The sequence below is a fragment of the Schistocerca cancellata genome, chromosome 3, assembly GCF_023864275.1.
Source record: "Schistocerca cancellata isolate TAMUIC-IGC-003103 chromosome 3, iqSchCanc2.1, whole genome shotgun sequence".
NCBI classification, from domain to species: Eukaryota; Metazoa; Arthropoda; class Insecta; order Orthoptera; family Acrididae; genus Schistocerca; species Schistocerca cancellata.
Genome location: NC_064628.1, coordinates 874,518,414 through 874,540,660, shown reverse-complemented (window position 1 = coordinate 874,540,660; position 22,247 = coordinate 874,518,414). Strand labels below are relative to the sequence as shown.

At 39.4% G+C, this 22,247-nt stretch overlaps 2 long non-coding RNA genes across 2 annotated transcripts in view; one reads left to right on the top strand and one right to left on the bottom strand.

Moving 5' to 3' along the window:
- Positions 1-22,247, top strand: part of LOC126175946 (uncharacterized) — a 645,439-nt gene that overhangs the window by 5,313 nt on the left and 617,879 nt on the right. The window contains exon 2 of the long non-coding RNA XR_007535625.1: positions 1,802-1,882. This is a non-coding gene — a long non-coding RNA (uncharacterized LOC126175946). The remainder of the gene's footprint in view (positions 1-1,801; positions 1,883-22,247) is intronic.
- The window catches only part of LOC126175947 (uncharacterized), a 322,248-nt gene continuing 304,091 nt past the window's right edge, over positions 4,091-22,247 (bottom strand). Inside the window, exon 3 of the long non-coding RNA XR_007535626.1 lies at positions 4,091-6,519. This is a non-coding gene — a long non-coding RNA (uncharacterized LOC126175947). The remainder of the gene's footprint in view (positions 6,520-22,247) is intronic.

Sequence of the window (22,247 nt, the reverse complement as noted above, 5' to 3'; positions counted from 1 at the left end):
AAAATAATTTGCATATCAACATTTCTAAATATGCCAATAATGATGAGCAACATTGAGTCAGCATAGTTTTCCATGGCCATTGTTGCCGTAACTAAAACTTTCCAGTTATGTAACAGAAACTGTGGCCTACAAGACAGCATGACTACGTGATCACATACCTGGACAAATTTTCTAAAAGCGCAACAATGTTTTCTTTATTTGATACATGCTACTGGTCCTAATGCTGAGAGATAGCACTTCTGTTTAGAGTTCTCAGCTTCAGTTTGATATTCCACAGTTCTTCAACACTTATGCTTCTGTTTTATGGGCTACTGTGTTGTTATGTAGAGGCAAACCAGCTTGTCTTGGGAACAGTGGAATAGGGTGATAAAGAAGCTAGAAAAGCAATTATGAAGACAGGAAACCAGAGGAAAAAATACGAGTAGACTGTAAAAATTAAATGTTTTAGCATTTTGAAAAGACAAATACTCATAAGTAATCCACTAATTTCTTTTTTTCTAGTTTTAGTTTCTGATAGAACAAAATGAAATCACAACTGTGATAATTTGCAGATGCCTCAATTTGTGCGCAAGATAATTCTCTGCTGGTTTTCCTTTATATATATATATATATATATATATATATATATATATATATATATATATATATATATATATATATATATATATATATATATAATAGAGGGAAACATTCCACGTGGGAAAAATATATATATAATAAATATATATATATATATGTCTAAAAAGAAAGATGATGAGACTTACCAAACAAAAGCGCTTTTTAGATATATTTTTTCCACATGGAATGTTTCCCTCTATTATAACAGACAACAAATTATAACGATATAGTCTTTGTTTTTGAAACTTACTGTGTTTTATTTATGAGGGCAGTCAAATGAAAACAGAACAGCTGCCACAGTGGGACCATCGAATGGTTTCTTTCAAAGTAATCAATGCATGCTTTAAGACATTATCCCATTGGGAGATGAGATGATCAATTCGGTTTTATAGAACATAATGGGCCATCGATGGATTCAAAATCACATCCAATCATGCATTTCCATGTTTGACTAAAAACAATGTCCACATATGTCTTTTTTGGGTCACCAAAGACATAAAAATCACATGGTGAACAATCTGAGCTTTATATAGGATGTTACAGTGTTTCCCGACAATATCACTGAAGCGTAGCTGTTGTACAGTTGGTTGTGAGGGGGCAGGCGTTATCATACAACAGGATGCTTCCGTTTGACAGTATTCCGACAGCCCGAAGGCAAACAACAAAGTCAGTGGCAGAAGCATCTCACATCTCCACTACTGAGGAAATCCAGAGCTTTTCACACAGGTTCCGGTTAGCTCCTGATGATTTCCTCCTTTGACTTCGGGGGCCCTGTGCTCGTCGAGTTTCTTGAGTATGGAACCACAATCTGTGGGCAGTGCTATGAATACACTTTGCAGAAACTGCCATAAAGTCAAAACGCCCAGGAATTCTGTTGGACAGAATAATCTTGTTGCACAATAATGCCCACCCTCTCAATCAATCAGAAAAAGGCTGCACTTCATCGATTTGGTTGGGAAACACTGCAGCATCCTCCAGATCTTTCACCATTTTGTTTTCAAATCTTTGGCTACCTGAAGAAGTACTTGTGTGGGTGTCCCTTTCAGTAGTGTATGTCATCCCTGCAAATGCACAACTAGATCTTTGATAAGTCAAATTTTTTTCTGAGTTTTACAAAAAAGGTGTTTTTTACTTTTAATTGCATTAAAATTAAACCCTGCTAACTTGGGCCACATTATTTCAGGGGCATTAACGGAGTGGAGGGGGAGCCACCATAACTTCTTGACAACGGCGCCACAGAACTCTCACCCTCTGCCCATACATGGTAAGTATGTAATGATCTATTGCAGTTTTAATCATTGATTTGTATTGTCATTAAGCCAGTGAGAAGTTTAAAGTACTGCTACAAATACACAAGTATTTCAAAACGTCAGCCTACACATTGGTGAGGAAAAACGTATTAACCTATCACAAATTGTAACATATCTGCCCCTCACCCATCTCCATTTTCTTTCTCATAATTGTGTTGCCTAAGTTAGTCCATTCTGGGATCTCCTTATAAAAGCTGACTCATGATGACACCACAGTGACAGGGCAATAATGGACTCGAGTAATCCGCGAATAGTGTGGAAAGGGAAGTAAGGAACAAGTGAATTGAGCCAAGACCATACTGCTGGGTGCCTGAAGTATTGTTGTCACAAGTTACCATTGCCAAAGTGGCGAATGAATGTGGGCACACTTGCTCACTAAGATGACATATGAACAGGGTTGGTTCAAACAGTCCCCAGTTTCTGCTCCAGTCAGGGGCAAAACACATTCATCTTTGTTTACAAGAATATCAATAGTTGTTAAGAAACTGTTCTGTCAGATGCATTTTCCAGGATATAAGGAAATACTCATTTATGAAATATTTACAATGGCAAGGTGTGGAATGCTGAATTTGGACAGTCTAAGTGCCATTTCAACCAATAAAAAGTGCAATAGGCCTGTTTTCTGTACTCTTATTATCTCTTCATTCTCCTCTTCTTACAGCATTTGTTTAAAAGCAAGGCAACTAATGTAGAAGCTATTTATTTGTATGAGAAATGAATTGAATACTCATGTACCAGTTAGTTAAAAATACGAGAATAAGTAATGAACTATTGTCTGTCTCTTTTCAGATATAATATTAACATGAGACACTTCACAGATGATGCAATTATGTATAAAGTAGAATCAATTTCTTGGACACAAAGTGCACTTCTGGAAGACAAGTTCATCTGTAGTAAAGAAATCATTTTGTGCTTCCAGCCACACAAGTAGTTCAGGCTCAATAACCTTTCTGCTAATCCATCCTTGTTGTTGTCATTATGTGTCAACTATTCACTGCAAAGTGGAAGACAGCAGTGTTTTTACGAGAGTTGTGCTATTAGTGCTAATAGCACTGGTGCTTTGTTTAGTGTGATATAAGGCTTTATTTTCATTTCATGTGTGCTGTGCTTGCTTAAGTCACATGATGGCTGGTCTCAACTCTGTAGTTGGCTACAGCCAAACATCTTCATTAAGACTGCTATCTTCTGTTGAATATTTGTGCCATTTCATCACTGAATCTTATTCTGCACTTAATAATAGAGGTGGTATCTAATAATAAGTATACATCCATTTTCTTGAGAATGGAAGAAAAGTGGCCTCTGGGGTAGCAGGATAACAAAATATACAGTAATAATTTGCACTAAATAATTGTACCGTAATCAGTTTCACCTACTGCAAGAAAAATCAAAGATTAGAATATGAAATATGTTACTTTCAATACAAGTATTAACAGTTATTTTAATGTAGTCAATTGAAGTGGTAGCTATTATTATGACATTGGGCTCACATTCTGGAGGAACAGGAATCAAATTCCCATTGAAATTCGTGCTTTTTTGTGGTTTCTCCAACTTTTTGTAAGCAAGTACCAAATTGCTTCCATTGAAAACGATACAGTTGATTTGCTTCTTGCTTCATGAAGGCACCTATGCTTGTGCCCTGTCCTCAATGGCACCATCGTTGAAAGTTACTGCCTTAATCCTCCATTCTTCCTTTTGATTTGATTATGCCTCAGAACACTGCCTTCTCCATAAACGTTTGTATTGAGAAATGTTGATGGAAAGCCCTTGGTGGGATATAAATAATTTAAGACCCAAACATTGGCAACAGTCCATTTTGTTAATGTATACATGTTATCTGCCTTTCTTTTTCTTCCGACAGTAACGCTACTGTATAATAGTCATAAAAACTAGACAGAGAAGGAGGAGGTCTGTCAGCTCACATGTAATTGTTGCTAAGAAATGCATTTGGCTGTTGTCTCAAGCATTAGGCACTGAGAGAGCTTCTTGAGGATTGTATCGAAATGATAAATGTTTTCCAAGTACCTGAAAAGATTGCTCCTCTTCTACCACTATTTGGAAAACAATTTCACACAAACATTGAAAAAATTAATGTTTTCAATACAAGAGACAGTACATTCAGATCTTCTAACATTTTTCGGGCAGCTTGAGACAATGTTGTACTGGGGTGCAAGAGACACACGTCTCTCGCAGTTGACTTACATATTGTGTGCAGCCGATCCTCTTCTCTGGGTAATCAGTTACATCGATCTCTAAAAGCTTCTTCTCCGAAGACTATAGCGGGTTAAAGGAATTTATTAAGCTACTTCTCTATTCTTGAAATAATTTGTGTACTCGTGAAACACTTTCAATTCCTTCATGGTATATTTTCAACTCTCAACACAAAGCAACATTTACTCTTTTTCACATAAGTATCTGAGTTCTGGCAAACCAACTGGTGTCTTTAAACGTCAGACTCGATAAAACACAAGTACAATATCGTAGATTGTAACAATCAAATAATTTATAGACATCACACGTGCCCTGCCTCATGCAGAGCTGAGACATGAAGTAAGTTAAAAGTATATAGTCAGTTGTTTTCTTTTCTTTTTCTACAATAATCACTTTCACTAACACATCAAAGAATATTCCATAATTATTCCTTGAGTTTTCATCAAGTGTTCTGTGGCCCTGGTGGCAAACACTTGTCATCGTCTGTGACTCGCCCCTCTTACAGTCTTGTAATAACAAACTTCCAACCTGCACATAAAAACAGGTGGATCGATAGAAACATTCTCACTCTTCCGAACACGTGCCTAAAATATCAGGTGTTCGATACGGTGGAAGGCTCAATGTTTCCAGAATTTACACCGAAATTCTTGAGGCACTACAATCTATTAATGTGCGTGGCTGTTTTGTCAGAAGATTCTAAATGTTTCTTCAGCAGTTTATGTTTATGTATTTTATAACATGATAAAAAGCACATCTTGTTGAAGAATGTAGTCACTGTTGTGAAGTTTAATAGCTTACGAGCCTTGCCCTAGTTCTTCGAGGCTTTGTTCTTGATCAGTGTGTTTCATAAATTTTTCCAGTGATGTTAGAAATTTGAACTCAGGTGTACATAAAGCAACATGTCTTCTCATGTGGTTACTAATCTCCGTGTTTTCTTGTACCATGCAAGACATACTGAAGTTTCGTTCAGGTGCATCTAAATTACCATCCTGGTTTAGGTTTTGATTGCTTTCACCCAAGCAATGACTGTTAAAATAAGTAACGCCTGCTTTATTTCTCCAGTACTTCTACAACCAAGCAACTACTGCATCTTTGTTAGTACCAGTGAGATGTTGAACTCTTAACCGTTCATCCTTTTTAGATGCGTGATGAGTTATCTCCTCAAAACTTGCAGTAAGATTCATATGGTAAAACATTAACCCTAGTATCAAAATTAACACCAAGGGCAACGTACCACTGAAGCACTATTGTTTTGCTCACTTTTGCACCTTAATTCACTGTTTAATCTTCAGAGAATTGTGTGAACAGTGTGCTTGTGGATATTCAGCCAAGTACTTGATTCCACTTATGTGCACTATATTTCAGTGACTTGCACAGTCATCATCTTCAGATGCTGTGAGCTGTGTCTTTATGTACACTCACTGCCTGTAGGTGTCACACCACTGGCAGGGTTCAACATCTTGCACCTTCTATGCCCATTAATGCTCATTTGTTATCCTGTGAAATGCACGTTCTCTCAGCTTTTTTTAACTCTGGCTGGCTAGATTGTAAAAAGTTGATTGCAAGATCTTAAGCATTGTTTAATTTGCCACTTCTGTCTCGGTTTGTAATGCTTTCTGACATTGTAATTGTGATATGCTCCTTAATTATGTTGTTGTACAATACTGGGCTCATTGTATTTCATTTCATGATTATGAAGCATTGCCCATCAACAGCTAATTTACATGGTTCTTTTAGTCAAGTGTATTGCTGATGTTCATTGCACCCCTCAGCGACTGTTCCCTACCAGTTGAGGTGGTGCAGTGGTTAGCACACTGAATTTGAATTCAGGAGGATGACAGTTCAAACTGACAATCCAGATTTTGGTTGAAAATGATTTCCCGAAATCACTCCAAGCAAATGCCAGAATGATTCCTTTGAAAGGGAATGGCCGATTTCCTTCTCCATCTTAAAATGATTCAAGCTTGTGCTCTGTGTCTGATCCATCATTGTTGGTGTGATATTAAATCCTAATCTTTTTTCCTTCCTTCCCCTGTTGCAACAGTCTGCCCAATGTAAGACATATTACATTCACTCTGGTTGCTTGGTTTTGAGAGATCTAGATTGTTTTCAAAATTACGAGCAGTGCTTTTTATCTTGACGGGAGCAAAATCCACTGCATGCTATATTTCTGTGGTGGTCTACTGATCTTTCTGAACACGGAACCAGCATAAGGTAGATGAGCAATTCTTGTCTTTTCTTTTTCTTTCTCAGTCTCAGCCTCTTCCTCAGACATTGCAGTGCCCTCTCAGTATGTTGATCTGAGTAACCACTTCTTCAGAACAGTATTTTTAGGTGTAGCAATTCTTCGTTGAGGCTCTCATTCTCTGATAGTCCACAGCACCTGAAGAAAAAGAAACATGGTCTGTTGTCAAAACATTGCTCATAAAAAATGGAATCAATAGTTGACTGAACATTCAAAAGCATACCATTACTCAAACATACTTAGAAAGTGTGAGAGATCGCAGCTTTCAGTGCACTTACGAAACGATGTTTAACAGTAGGAAATGCCCTAAGCAATGTGATTCTGTCAGTGGTTTTAGAGTTGGTACAGAAGTACAAAAGTAGTAAAATAAAATTGATAAATGTGAATTGGAAATGTGACACTGCTTTGGAGACTTGCATGTCAGATTCTCTGTTCATTTTACCAAGGGGTGGCTCCTTTGGCCTCACAAGACTGCGTGGATCCCATTCTTGACCTTCCCACTTCCCGGAAATCTGAAGCACCCACCGGATTTCAGTGTTAGTAGCCAGCAATGCTAATCATTACACCATGAGGTGGCACACAATATGTAACTTTATTTATTTTATGGATTATACATTTAAATTGAACAAGGTCTGTACAGAATTTAAACCTCCTAATGAATAAAGTGTTCTACATGGTCACTTATTTGCCTTACAAATTCTTGAAGTCACATCTGCGTTACGGTGAGGATTCTCTTACACAAATAGTGAAAGTACATTTTGTTTTATATATAATTTTTTGTGCAATATTTTTTGTCAGAAATTGTCAGGGGACAAGCCATATGTCAGTGCTGTGATACAGCCGAATATGCTCATCTTCATGACATTCTGGTAATCCATTCAGTGTGACATGAATGCCAAATCTATTGTGTGATAATGTGTTGAATACCAAGTGACTGATGACCTCAGCAGTTTGGTCCTTTAGGAATTCACACACACACAATACAAAGCACAAAATCGGTGTTGTATCAGTGAACGCCATCCTACACTAACCACTGTGTCCACTGTTGCTACATATGTTGCTGTAAGTTGGTGACAAAAGTGTTTCCACACCATGGCTACGTTCTGTTAACTGATTACATTGTCATCGAAGAAAACTGGAACCACATATTCCATAATTTGTTGCTTTACTGACACACTCAGTTTTTCCCGGTACAAGGCATGATCAAAAAGGAGCAGAAATTTTTGTTTTTCTTAAAGAATCATTTTCTTTCATCCTCTCAATTTTGTTCCTTTTGAAGTAATCCCCCTCAGATATAATACACTAGTACCAATGCTTTTTCCAATCTTGGAATCACTTCTGGAACTCACTTTTCGTTACGGAGCTCAGCTTCTTCAACAGTTCTGTTTTTATCCCATCAAAGGTGGCCAAACAACATCCTTTCATGGTTCTCTGCAGCCCACGGAGTAGAAAGAAGTCGGAAGGGGCCATGTCCAACGAATAGGGTGGCTGAGGCAACGTAACAGTTCTGTTTTTTGACAAAAAAATTATGAACAAGCATTGAGGTATTAGTGAGAGTATTATCATGATGCAATTTCCACGAGTGGTTTTGCCACAATTCTGGCCATTTTCATCAGATTGCTTCACACAAATGGTGCATAAACCTTGCAGGTAGTATTCTTTATTGAATGTATGAGCATAAAGTAGGAACTCATGATTCACTATCTCATTGTAATCAAATAAAACAGTGAGAAGAACACTGACATGGGATCAAACTTGTCAAATTTTTTTAGTGTTGGCTCTTCAGTAGTTTCCATGGAGACAGCTGGGCCTTGGTTTCGATGTCATACCTGTATACCCATGTTTTGTCACCTGTTATAACCTTCTTTAGAAGTTCTGGGTTGTTAACTTCATTCGGCTATTCCTGAGTGATGTTTGTGTGATGTTGTTTCTGGTTGAAATTCAACAATTTCGCAACAAACTTTGCTGCTACAAGTTTCATGCACAAATCATCCGAAAAAATTGCTTAGCATGAGCCAAAGGATGTGCTGACATCAGCAACCTCTCTGATGGTGCTTTGGCAGTTTTCCAGAACCATTTTCTTTAGTTCTTCCACATTGTCGTCAGTAATTGATGTGCTAGGGTGTCCAGGGTGGTTGTGGTCTTCAACGTCTTCTCCGGCCCTCTTTGAAACATGTATAGCCCTCGTAATCTCCTGTCTTACTTGTAGTAGATTTGCCAGAAAGCACAGTCAACATTTCAAATGTGATGCTGCACTTTATTCCATTTTTCGAGTAAAATTTAATGTGTATTCTTTGATCCATGTCTTTCAAAAGCCAAAATTCACCAAGCACTCGAAAACATGATTTTTTTATAAAAAAACATGAAATTAAAGAAAATCCCATTAATTTTTGATTATGCATCATATATTTTTCTCATGTGCACATTTTTTAAATGTTATGTCTCCCTTTACCAAACATCCTATTAGTCTACAAAATCATTCACAGGGAATTCATCAGAAAACCCTGTGTTATGGAATGTTCTGCTTGCTGCCTGCCCAATTTGAAAACCGTAATCTCTACTCCATTCATCCTGCCTCAAGCTTAAGTATCACTGTCATCATGTCAGAAACAAGTTAAACTCTTTTTGAGTAACAAATTAAGATAAAGTTGCAGTTCGGTGATGGCTCTTCTTGTTGAATTTCCCTGACATCATTTCAAAGCCACGAGCTGTGCTTATGCCTTCTCTGGTATGGGAATACTAGCAACATGTGGCCACTTATTCTGTGAAATACCCCCACTATTGTCTGTGTACACAATGCCAGCCATGCACCGAAGATGCATCAAAATTTATCTGTGGCACGCTTTGTTTTTGAGAGTTAAACACATCTTTTTCCCTCTTTGAAACACTTTCCATTCATGGTTCACAATTATTACAAACTGATGTGATAATCTGTACTCTGTGAATTCATTTTGCCTAATTTTGAAGCTAATACCACAGTGGTTAAGAATAAAATAAACCTGGAGTCCGTTCATGTGCTGTCCTGTAGTTACCAGCAACTAATACCGTATTTACTCGAATCTAAGCCGCACCTGAAAAATGAGACTCGAAATCAAGGAAAAAAAAATTTCCCGAATCTAAGCCGCACCTGAAATTTGAGACTCGAAATTCAAGGGGAGAGAAAAGTTTTAGGCCGCACCTCCAAATCGAAACAAAGTTGGTCCATTGTAATATGAGACACAATTTAGGTCGAGTGAATGATGATACAGCTACAGTAGTTTGGTTCGAGTCGTAAGCTTAGCAGTTAAGCTTTACCAGGTAGCCATTGCTACGCGTCAGGCGCTCCGTCCGTATTTATACGGGTACCCTTCCTTTTTCACGTGCTTCGCCTAGTTTGAATTGATTGCTTATTTTTCTTTGATCTGATAAGTGCCGTTCTCTTTGTTATAGGTGTTTACGTCACTCTAAGCTGAAAATGCATTATTGTACTGTGTCATGCATTGTTTGTCGCATTCTGATAATGAGTGTTTACGACCTGTCGCCACTCGCGGCATGGCTTACTTTTGTGCGCCCTACCGCCGCTTCCAATTTTAAAAAAAGCGAGGAATCGTCTCATTAGCGAAACAATGGCAAGAGACTGCTATTTGTTGTAACTTACACTGCTGCTTTCTTTGATAATGATCAACAAGAACCAAATAACAGACTGCGTGTGACAGAAGATGTTGTGAAGCAGAGTTTAGCGAAAATTTTTCCCCATTTGAAAATCTTTGCAGACCCACTTCAGTACATTACATTCTGCACAGAAACTAGAGTCATCTTAGATTTAAAAATCTAGTCAGTTGTCAAGCTTCATTCCTGACTGTATCACTATTCGGCGTTAGAATAATACGAATATAAACATGGCACGATATGTATATTCTTCCGCATTTGCCGTTGTCTCACTCTAGTTTCGTGGTTTATTAGGCAGACAGGATTTAAATGAGATAGCAGCAAACACGAAAGAATACGTGGCAAAATGTTTATATTCGTATTATTCTTATGGTGAAGAGAATACTGCATGTGATTCACAATTCATAAAAGTTCCTATTAGCAACCATCTCTTGTCACAGATAGGAAAAAATTCAGAACGTAGAGTTGGCCATATTGTCCTACATCCCAAACAGTCTTGCCAGTCGGATTTTCGTAGTACATTGAAAGGCTGCTACATCCGAAGATGAACAATCCGGAATTTGTATTTACTTCGTTGGATAATGTATGAAAATGTAGTGGTCGAAACTCGGGGCGGAGAAAAAAAGCTCGTCTTCTACCTTTTTTTAAATTTATTTACTGACACAGAGGTTTTGGTGCCAGTATTTATCTTTGCGCCTGCAAAGCATGCCTATGTAACGCTACATATATTCGACGGCAGAAGTTAGTTGTGTCGGCACCTACCAACATTTTACAGAACTTCCATTTACTTTGCGCTCGATTGTAAGCCGCAGGCGTTTTTTTTGGGTTACAAAAACTGGAAAAAAAGTGCGGCTTAGATTCGAGTAAATACGGTAGGTAGTAACATTCAAATTACGTGCCAGAGATACACATATTTTGATTCTTGTCCACAAAGCTGGAAGTGTAATATTGAGACAATGAGGTATTTTTAGAAATATATTTTTTAGGTGTATACAAGGGGTCCTATCTAAGAGTCGCCTGGCACATTTTTTCCGATGTTTTGGCATATATTTGCAATTTTGTTTTTGCAGTGTGTAGCTAGAGTCAGCGTAAGCAATTATGCTCGTGACATCTTTCATGTGATGGCTGGTGTCTGGAGTGCAGCAGTTTGTATCATGGTACAAATAAAATTATTTTTAAAGTGGTTCCAAATTGGTCTAGTCTGATATTCATTTTATCTATCTGTATTAAGAGGGCAGTAAATCACAGAAGAATATATCGTACTCCAGAAGTGACAGGACTGCCATGACCCGCACTGACTGCTACCACCATGCAGAAGTGGTGCTCAGTTGCTACTGGGGTACTCATTATTCTTTGTGTTTTTTCTGTTTCTATTAGTACATATCGAAAAAATGATTATTGCACTGGATTAATTTGGGGCTGCTATATCAAATGGATGCATAGATTTCCATTTTAAAAATAATTTTGTTTGACACTTTTTGTTGACATGAAAGGCATGATGATCATTATTTGTTTGGGCTGACTTCAGCTGCACATTGCAAAAACAAAATTGCAAATATCTGCCGAAATCCCAGAGAAAATGTCCCTGGCGATATTTAGGAGGGACACACTGTATACGACAAACTGTGTACGTGGTGCACATTTGGCGACACATGCCTCTAGGTTGCATATTGGAGAGAATGTTGTACAGTAGCCTCTTATTGGGATGGGTAGTGAGTGTGAGACTACTAATTTCAAACTCAGTGTGGAAGGCAAAGATATTGACAATCTAATGCCTCGTGTAATTGGAACCCTTTTTAATGCCCATTTCTGTTGTGGAAAGCCTAGTGATTTCTGTACTATTTTCTCAGTGCTGCATTGTATATACGGATTATCTGCAACAAAAATGACAGTTATTTTAGTTAATATTTATTTGCTTCAAAAACTATTTCCACAGTTAACCCAAGAGTTCTTATATAACTCAGGCTTAAAACAACATGCTACAAAAGCACATTGATATCACTATTTTAATGACATTAGTGATATTAGTTCTTTGTTGCACGTATCAAATTAGACTTTATGGATTAAAATAGACTTCTCATGGCAGGTTTGTTATAAACTTGTTGGGCATTAACTTTTTTGTCAACACATTAGCTGAGAACACTTTTTCACGTGTATCTGTGGCAGCAAATGGTAAAAGTACCACAAAGGCCTTAAGTGATAATTGAGGTTATTTGTCTTTTAAACTGCACCAAAATTCCACTGTTGGCATTAATTTAAAATTTTCTTCCATCCGTGAATCAGATATCAGTTTGACAAAAGTTTTGTATTCTTCTGGCATCCTCAAAGGCCTTGCATCGACAGTAAGGTGGTTTTTAAACAGTTCATATTGATATGTAGTATACTGTTCATTTGGAGAGTAGTGGTGACAGACGACACAGTGATACAGACTGTTGTGGTTGCAGGTGCACTTTTAGATGGATGATGCATGCAATTTGGATGACCTGCTACAATCAAGCCGTGTGCAATTGTTTGCTCATTGTTGATTTGGCCATCTGCAGCCTTGTTTACTATCAATGTGTATCATATTTGTACTGACTATCCAAATTGTTAAATAGAAGGCATTAGTTGTTTTTTTCCCATGGAGATGAGATATTCTAATGCTTTTCTTTTAAGCTACTTTCTTGAATATTACAATTAAGAGACACACAAGTTTTGTGGAATCATTTAGTTATTTCCATGGAAGCCCAGGGTTCCACAGAACACAGTTTAAGAAACACTGGTCTAGCTGTTTGCCACTAACCTTGTAATGACTACTGCCGGGTTATTTCTCTTTGCTGGAGGCATTGCCAAACATTTACTCACATTTAAGGAGAGCTGTTTTAAGATTCGCAAACGATAATACTTTCCTGTTGACATTAGCATCGACTGCGAACAATCTGATAGCATTTTCTGTGTTCCTACAGTTTGTTTACAGGGTAGAAAAGGGAAACTGATCATGCAGTATTTAAATTGGTGTTCTGTTACACTTTGAATCCCATTAACTTTGATCCCCATTATATTTTTAGTCATTCATCATACTTCTTTTTCATGCCATCATACTAACATTTCTTATGGAGCCTATTTAATTAGAGACAGGATGCTTACTACTTTGACAGTTGTGAATTGTCTGATGTAGATCCCAGTCCCACAGTGATGAGAAACCATCATAAAAGACTGTATCAGAACATGTGAGTAGTCATGAGGAATGGCTACTTAATAGGCCTGTATTTTATGTCGAGCAGGTTAAATGCTGCAGTATGTATTGCATATCTGAACCTCTAAATTTCTAAATTGTCGTAAGTTCCTCTAGTGGTTTGTCTTTGTATGTGAGATGAATGTAGTGGGACATCATCTCATAATTTAGCAAATCATGCTCCTAAGTGTCACAGTTTGTTTTAGACTAAAAACAGGTTTTTGTCCCTGGTTGTTGTCTTCCCATGAGTCCTGATCTTCCACCATTTCTTATCTTTTATACTGATGATCCTCAAAATTCTTCCATCTTCTACTAACCACAGCAACTATTTTGGCTAGTGGCAGTGGTATTTGCAAACTGAAGTTTCTTCTTTAATTTTACTAATTTTATATTTGCCTATCATCCCTGAAACTTATTCCTGTCACTCCTTATCATAGGCAGTCAAAAATAACACATTTATGTGACTTACGACTAAAAAAGAAAAGATGGTGCTCTTGTTTTAACTTAAAATATAAAACTTCCTGGCAGATTAAAACTGTGTGCCCGACCGAGACTCGAACTCGGGACCTTTGCCTTTCGCGGGCAAGTGCTCTACCAACTGAGCTACCGAAGCACGACTCACGCCCGGTTCTCACAGCTTTACTTCTGCCAGTACCTCGTCTCCTACCTTCCAACCGTGAGTACCGGGCGTGAGTCGTGCTTTGGTAGCTCAGTTGGTAGAGCACTTGCCCGCGAAAGGCAAAGGTCCCGAGTTCGAGTCTCGGTCGGGCACACAGTTTTAATCTGCCAGGAAGTTTCATATCAGCGCACACTCCGCTGCAGAGTGAAAATCTCATTCTTTAAAATATAAACTTTGAACAGGAGTAAGGAGAAGTGATATCTGGTTTTCGAAGTGCACACAGTGAGTTAGACAGAGATGTACCAAACTTAAACAGAAATGGTAGCTAAATTCTTACTATTTCACTTTCATTTTGTCTCCTTTGATTTCAGTAAAGGTTTTGTGTAATGACGATGATGATGATGATGATGATGATGATTGGTTTGTGGGGCGCTTAACTGCGCGGTCATCAGCACCCATACAATGTCCCAATTTTTACACAGTCTAGCCAGTGTCATGAATGATGATAATGATAAGGATGAAATGATGAGGAAAACACAAACACCCAGACCCCGGACAGAGAAATTCCCCAACTCGGCTGGGAATCGAACCTGGGATCCTGTGATCCAGAGACAACAAGTCTAGCCACTAGACCACAAGCTGCAGATTTTGTGTAACAAAGAACATTAGATACCACATGCTTTGCAAGCCATCATTTTTGTGTGTGGCGGAAGACACCTTGTACCACTACTAGTCGTTCCCTTTCCTGTTCCACTTGTGAATAGAGCTAAGGAAAAATGTTCATCTGTGTGCTTCCGCACGAGCCATAATCTCTCTGATCTTATATTTATGTCCTTATGTACATCAGTGGTAGTAGAATCATTCTGCAGTTGGCTTCAAATGCCCATTTCCTAACTTTCTGAATATGCTCCCCGAAAAGAATGTCACTTTCTCTCCAGTGATTCCCATTTGAGTTTCTGAAGCAGCTCCATAATATTTACATTTTGTTCGAGCCTACTGGTAACAAATCTTGCAGCCCACTTCTGATTTGCTTCGATGTCTTTCTTTAATCTGACCTGCTGCGGATCCCGAATGCTCAAACAGTACTCAAGAATAGGTCGCACTGTGTCCTACATTTGGTTTCCTTTACAGATGAACCGCAATTTCTGTAAAATTATCCCAATAAACCAAAGCAAAGTCGATTGTTTGCCTTCCCTCCTAAAATCGTTTCATGCTCATTCTGTTTCATATCTCATTGAAACGTTACGTCTAGACATTTAATTGACATGACTGTGTCAAGCAGCATATTTCTAATGCTGTGTTTGAACATGATGGTTTGTTGTTCATACTCAACTGCATTAACTTACATTTTTCTACCTTTAGAACTAGCTGTCTTTCATCACACTAGCTAGAAATTTTGTCTAAGTCATCTTGTATCATCCTACAGTCACTCAGTGATGACACCTTCCCACAAACCACTGCATCATCAGCAAACAGCCACAGGTTGCTGCTTAACCTGTCCGCCAGATCATTTATGTATATGGAAACTAACAGTGGTCCTATTGCACTTTTAGAGTGCTCCTGACATTACCCATTTCTATGATGAACACTTGTGATTGAGGACAACATGCTCGGTTCTATTACTTGTCAAGTCTTTGAGCCACTTGCATATCTGGGAACCTGTTCAGCACTCTATATTACATAAAATAAGCATCTCAGCAATGGAATTGGCTTGTAATCAACTTGTGTGCCTGTAGAAGTATTTTAGTTCACAGCATAGTAATTAATGTTACCACAGTTCTCATAGAATGAACCCATTTTGAAATCAACTCTCTTGTTCCTAGTCCTATTACCCATTCCTTCTTATTATGCTCATTAAGCATGCTCGTTGAACGTGAAGAACTGCCAGACTGGTGAGATCTGAGTAAGAAAACGGCTATTCCTGAATTTCAGAGCATTCTTGTCGTTTGCTTTCAGTGTTTTAGGAAACTGTAGAAAACTTAGATTTTGGTGCCCAGATTACTTTGTCACCTGTTATAGTGAATACTCAGGCACATCTCGTCTATTATTGGTATCTCAGTGGCTAAATGGGTAAGTGCCAGACTGCAATCCTTAGCTGGTCCAAGGGTGTTTCTCATCACTTCACTGTCTGAGGTACATTGTAGACTGGATAAGCCGGACCAGAGGTTAGAGGAAACCAAGAGAATGCTATCCCCAAAAGATACATGTCAGAAAATGCTTTCCAGTATTCACTCAAACCCTCAGGTTGAAGACATATTTAATTTTATCAATTACTCTTAAAAATGGGGAAAAAACTTTGCCTAGTGACAAAAAATATGTTGTTGTCCTCATCATCTTTCTCGTCTTCAGTACAAAGACTGGTCTGTTGCAGCTCTCATGCTACTGTATCCTTTGCAGGCCTCTTTGTCTCTATGTATCTACTGCAACCCACATATATTTGAACCTGCTCACTCTGTTTATCCCTTGGCCTCTTTGTACAGTTTTCACCCCTGTCCTCCGCACTGCCCCCAATACCAAATTGATGATCGATTGATGCCTCAGGCTGTGTCCTACCGACCAATCTCTTTTCTTAGCGAAGTTCTGCAGTAAATTTATTATTTTCTCCAGTTTGAATCATTAACTCATTAGTTAATTAGGATTTGTGAGTGGTGTAAAGAATGGCAGCTAACTCTAAATATAGATAAATGTAAATTAATGCAGATGAATAGGAAAAAGAATCCTGTAACGTTTGAATACCCCATTAGTAGTGTAGCGCTTGACACAGTCACGTCGATTAAATATTTGGGCGTAACATAGCAGAGCGATACGAAGTGGGACAAGCATGTAATGGCAGTTGTGGGGAAAGCGGATAGTCGTCTTCGGTTCATTGGTAGAATTTTGGGAAGATGTGGTTCATCTGTAAAGCAGGCCGCTTATAAAACACTAATATGACCTATTCTTGAGTACTGCTCGAGCGTTTGGGATCCCTATCAGGTCAGATTGAGGGAGGACATAGAAGCAATTCAGAGGCTGGCTGCTAGATTTGTTACTGGTAGGTTTGATCATCACGCGAGTGCTACGGAAATGCTTCAGGAACTCGGGTGGGAGTCTTTAGAGGAAAGGAGGCATTCTTTTCGTGAATCGCTACTGAGTAAATTTAGAGAACCAGCATTTGAGGCTGACTGCAGTACCATTTTACTGCTGCCAACTTATATTTCGCGGAAAGACCACAAAGATAAGATAAGAGAGATTAGGGCTTGTACAGAGGCATATAGGCAGTCATTTTCCCCTCGTTCTGTTTGGGAGTGGAACAGGGAGAGAAGATGCTCATTGTGGTACGAGGTACCCTCCGCCACGCACTGTATGGTGGATTGTGGAGTATGTATGTAGATGTAGTTATTCCATCTACCCATCTAATCTTATGCATTCTTTTTTAAAACTAAATTTTGAAAGCTTCAGTTCTTTTCTTGTCCGAGCTCCTTGTTCTGTGCATTTCACTTCCATTCAGCAAATACTTCAATGTCAACAAATTCATCTTTTGCCAAAATGCTGTACTTGCTATAGCTATTCTACATCTTATATCCTCTCTAGTTCGACAATTGTCAGTTATTTTGGTGCCCAGATAGCAAAACACTTTGTCTACTTCTAGTGTCTGATTACCTAATCTAATTATTTCAGCGTCACCAGTTTAATTCAGTTACATTCCATTACCTTTGAATTACTTTTGTTGATGTTCATCATATAACTTACTTAAAGACACTGTTGTGACTTGGCAAGACAACCAAGCCACTATGATTGGTAGCCGAAAGGCACGCGTTAAGCTCACGCAGGCTGGCGTGAGGTCTGGAACAGTTATAGGAGTTGAGTTTAGTAATAAAGGTATGTAGCTTCTGGAATACTTAACTTTAATCCATAATTGGTGAACATCGGTCTGACGGTACATACATCACAAGATAAATAGCAAATGATAATGGCGCCTTGCTAGGTCGTAGCAAATGAAGTAGCTGAAGGCTATGCTAACTATCGTCTCGGCAAATGAGAGCGTATTTTGTCAGTGAACCATCGCTAGCAAAGTCGGCTGTACAACTGGAGCGAGTGCTAGGAAGTCTCTCTAGACCTGCCGTGTGGCGGCGCTCGGTCTGCAATCACTGATAGTGGCGACACGCGGGTCCGACATATACTAACGGACCGCGGCCGATTTAAAGGCTACCACCTAGCAAGTGTGGTGTCTGGTGGTGACACCACAGACACTACCAGTTTTGTTCAGTTATTCTTTCAAGTCCTTGTCTATCTCTGACATGATTACAATATCATCAGCAAATTTCAGAGTTTTTATTTCTTCTCCCTAAACTGTAATTCCCTCTCCAAATTTCATTTTTGTTTCCATTACAGCTTGTTCTGTGTACAGATTGTATAAAATCGGGGATGGATTACAATTCTGTCTCGCTCCCTTCTCGACCACTGCTTCCCTTTCACGTTGTTTGAATCTTATAATTGCAGTCTGGTTTCTGTAAAAGTTGTTAGTAAACTTTGGCTCCTTGCACTTTGTTCGTACTCCCTCCAGAATTTCAAAGGGTGTATTCCAGTAAGCATTGTCAAAAGCTTTCTGTAAATCTACATATGCTGTAACTGTAGGTTTGCCTTAGGATCATTAGTGCCTTGCTTATTCCTACATTTCTTCATAACCGAAAATAATCTTTCCTAAGATCAGTTTCACCCATTTTTTCCATTCTTCTGTAAAGTATTCATGTCAGTAATTTGTGAAAAAAGTAACAAAACTGATAAATAGGAAATCCCCTTATTCTTCTCTTTGCGTCTCTCTTGACAACTGTAAAGCAAAAATTTACCTTCATATCTGCTTGTGTGCAAGTCTGGTACTTTTTTGATCATTCTTTTCTTTCTTTTACATAATCTAGTTTCTATAACTTTCTCTATTATTGCAGAGAGACCTCAAGAATATGATAGCAATATTATTTCATTCATTCTGTATTTATTTGCATAAAACTCTATAAAGTAATAAGAAGAAACTAACATCGTGAGATTCCTTAAGATATCACCAAATCATTAATTGGCCAGTGTGTGGTATTGTGACAATGAATGGAGAAATTTTCTGTGGGTTTTTTAAATGTTGATTGTCCAGTAGGCTACCGTGTATTTTCACAATGTATTCATGTGTGGTTGAAGATGTGGCACATTCTTTGTGTGATCTTTATTGAAGAAAAGTATGACGGTGTTTTAATTTGGCTGTCCATGTCTTATGTGATGAAAATGAAGCAGCAGACTCGTCAAACATTCAGAAATAAACATGAATTTCTGTTGGCAGTAAACCATACAGAATAGTGTTTTATGACAGCATGGTATTCTTGTTTACCCATTTGAAAAAAACTACTTCAAAGGCTGTTTCCCAGGTCTGTTATTCCAACTAAAAAAATTTTTGCAATTGGATGTTCTAGTGTTCCTTGTCCATGAAGCCATGCTCATGAAGTTTAAATGAATCACGTGGAAGTAAAAGAGAGGAACACAGAGAGACAGAGGGAGAGAGAGACAGGAACATTATAATGGGAAATACGTCATGTGGGAACGTACATGCATATGGTATGTATCTTTTTCCCTCGTGAAAGTATTCAAAATGCATCCATAGGATTGATTCGTACACCAACCTGTTGTCGCGTGGAATCCAGCATGTGCCGATTTTTCCCAGAGGTATGTTTCACAGCCTTGCACAGTATCGATACCCAGCAAGAACAGTGAACAACTTAAAATGCAATACTTGAAGAAACTCGATTTTAAGAATTAATTTTTTGAAACTTATTGAAATAGTATAAGCTTCCTTTAAATTTCAAGTAAATGCAGTTGCCAGTAAATTCCGGTATGTTTTACATGCTCTTTGGGGGCATTCCACACTTATTTTTCGGTGATTAACTAAAAATTGCCGTTTTTCGTGTTGTCGCTTTTATTGCCGGAGTGCGATACATGCAAAAAGGTACTCTCCATCTTTTACCGAGGCTATATAAACGAGGTCTTCCAAATGTCCTCACAAGGAAAGTCTGCTGGACTAGGTGCAGACAATGCGTAGGCTAGGGAATTGAACCACCTCTGCTTTTCCATCTGTCACTCGTGGTTAACTTACGAATTACATCTTAACCGTATTCCAGAGCGCTTGGAACGCAAAACCCACAAATTGAGCGAAACTGCGGATAGACACTGAAGAGCCAAAGAAACTGCATGCGTATTCAAATACACAGATAAGTAAACGGGAAGGATACGGCGCTGGGGTCGGCAACGCCTGTTTAAGACAAGTGTCTGGCGCAGTTGTTAGATCGGTTACTGCTGCTGCAATGGCAGATTATCAAGATTTAACTGAGTTTGAACGTGTTGCTGTAGTCGACACAAGAAAGACGGGACGCAGCATCTCCGAGGTAGCGATGAAGTGGGGATTTTCCCGTACAACCATTTCACGAGTATGCCGTGAATATCAGGACTCCGGTAAAACATCAAATCTCCGACATCGCTGCGACCGGAAAAACATTGTGCAAGAACGGGACCAACGACAAGTGAAGAAATCGTTCAGCGTGACCGAAGAGCAACCATTCCGCAAACTGCTGCTGATTTCAGTGCTGGCCCCTCAACAATTCTTAGCGTGCGAACCATTCAACGAATCATTTTTGATAAGGGCTTCCTGAGCCGAAGTCCTACTAGTGTACCCTTGATGACCGCGACACAAAACTTTACGCCTTGCCTGGGCCGTCAACACCGACGACTTGGATCGTTGATGACTGGCAACATGTTCCCTGGTCGGACGTGCCTTGGTTCAAATTGGATTGGTATGGAGACAACCTCATGAATCCATGGACCCTGCATGTCAGGACTCTGAGACAGATGACGCGTACGTAAGCATCCTGTCTGATCACCTGCATCCATTCATGTCCATTGTGCATTCCGACAGACTTGGGTAATTCCAGCAGGATAATGAGACACCCCGCACGTCCAGAGTTGCTACAGAGTGGCTGCAGGAACACTCTTCCGAGTTTAAAGACTTCCGCTGGCCTCCAAACTCCTCAGACATGAACATTGAGCATCTCTGGGATGCCTTGCAACGTGCTGTTCAGAAGAGATTTCCACTCCCTCTTACTCTCCTGGATTTATGGACAGCCCTGCAGGATTCATGGCGCCATTTTCCTCCCGCACTACTTCAGACATTAAACGAGTCCACGCCGTGTTGCGACACTTCAGCGTGCTCGCGGGGCCCCTACACGATAGTAGGTAGGTTTATCGTTTTCTTTGGCTCTTCAGTGTATTTTTGCTGTGCTACCAACATCCTTTAAGTTCTTATCTACTTAGACGTGGAGTAAACTATGTGTTACTGCAAGTTGTAGCGGGATGTACGTAGAGGTATAGTTTGTTTTGCGTCGTAATTATTGCGTCATCTCGTTCGACACAAATGAGATGGCACTTGTGTTTGACAGTTTGATGCAAATGTGCCAGTGCTTCACTCGGCTGTGACCGGGAACGGAAGGCAGAGAGGACGGACGGATGCCGCAGTACCCTGCTGACCTTCACTGTGACCCGTCCTCTCGTTGCAGCGTAGGCGGATGCACAAAGGCCAGCGAGTGCCGTCAGTTGCGAAAAACGTTTACCGTCACACCCAGCTCCGGCAGAAACTGCACGTCAGACATTTGCGCAGCGATTGTCGTTTTTAAACCGAAACCTATCTGTGCTTCTGTGATCTCGCATGCGGTGATACAGGGCGTACCGATATTACTGACACTTCCTTGAGGTACCTATGGATATCAGTAGCGTAATAAATGTCAGAGTTATCGAATACAGATGGAGAAAGTAATAATCTTTCACTGTGACGCGTATTTCAATAAAGTAGCAAGATTTGTAAAACTGAAGTTGTTAGACTAACTTAATGTCTCTCTTATGAGGGGGGGGGGGGGGGGGGCAGTGGAGCAACGGTCATCATTGATGGTGGTGCGCATTTCTCTTACTGCATGTGATACGCACCTAAAAAGAATGCAGCGATTTCAGAATGACTTGGCTCTTGAAGTTTGTACCGTCAGTTCTGTGGGGTTTGTATCTGACAGAAGCGAGAGCAGCAGATTCACAGTTCGGAGACAATGGCCGGATCGTACGTAATTTGCACTTGCTCAGAATGATCCAAATCAATGTTAGGTGATCTGCAAATAATCTCAGGGACGCGCATTGCTTATAGCAGAATGAAATCAGTGGCTGAACGCGAATTACATTCGGCACATTGTCCTTTACCATGATCTGCTGAGCTCGCGGTTCCGGCTAGTTGCCATGCCTGATCAGGCCGGCTCCTCGGTTCATCTGTTCGCTACAGGGTGTGTTTCGAGATCTTTCAAGAGGGGTTAATTGTGTTAAGCGCCTAGTCGGAGACCA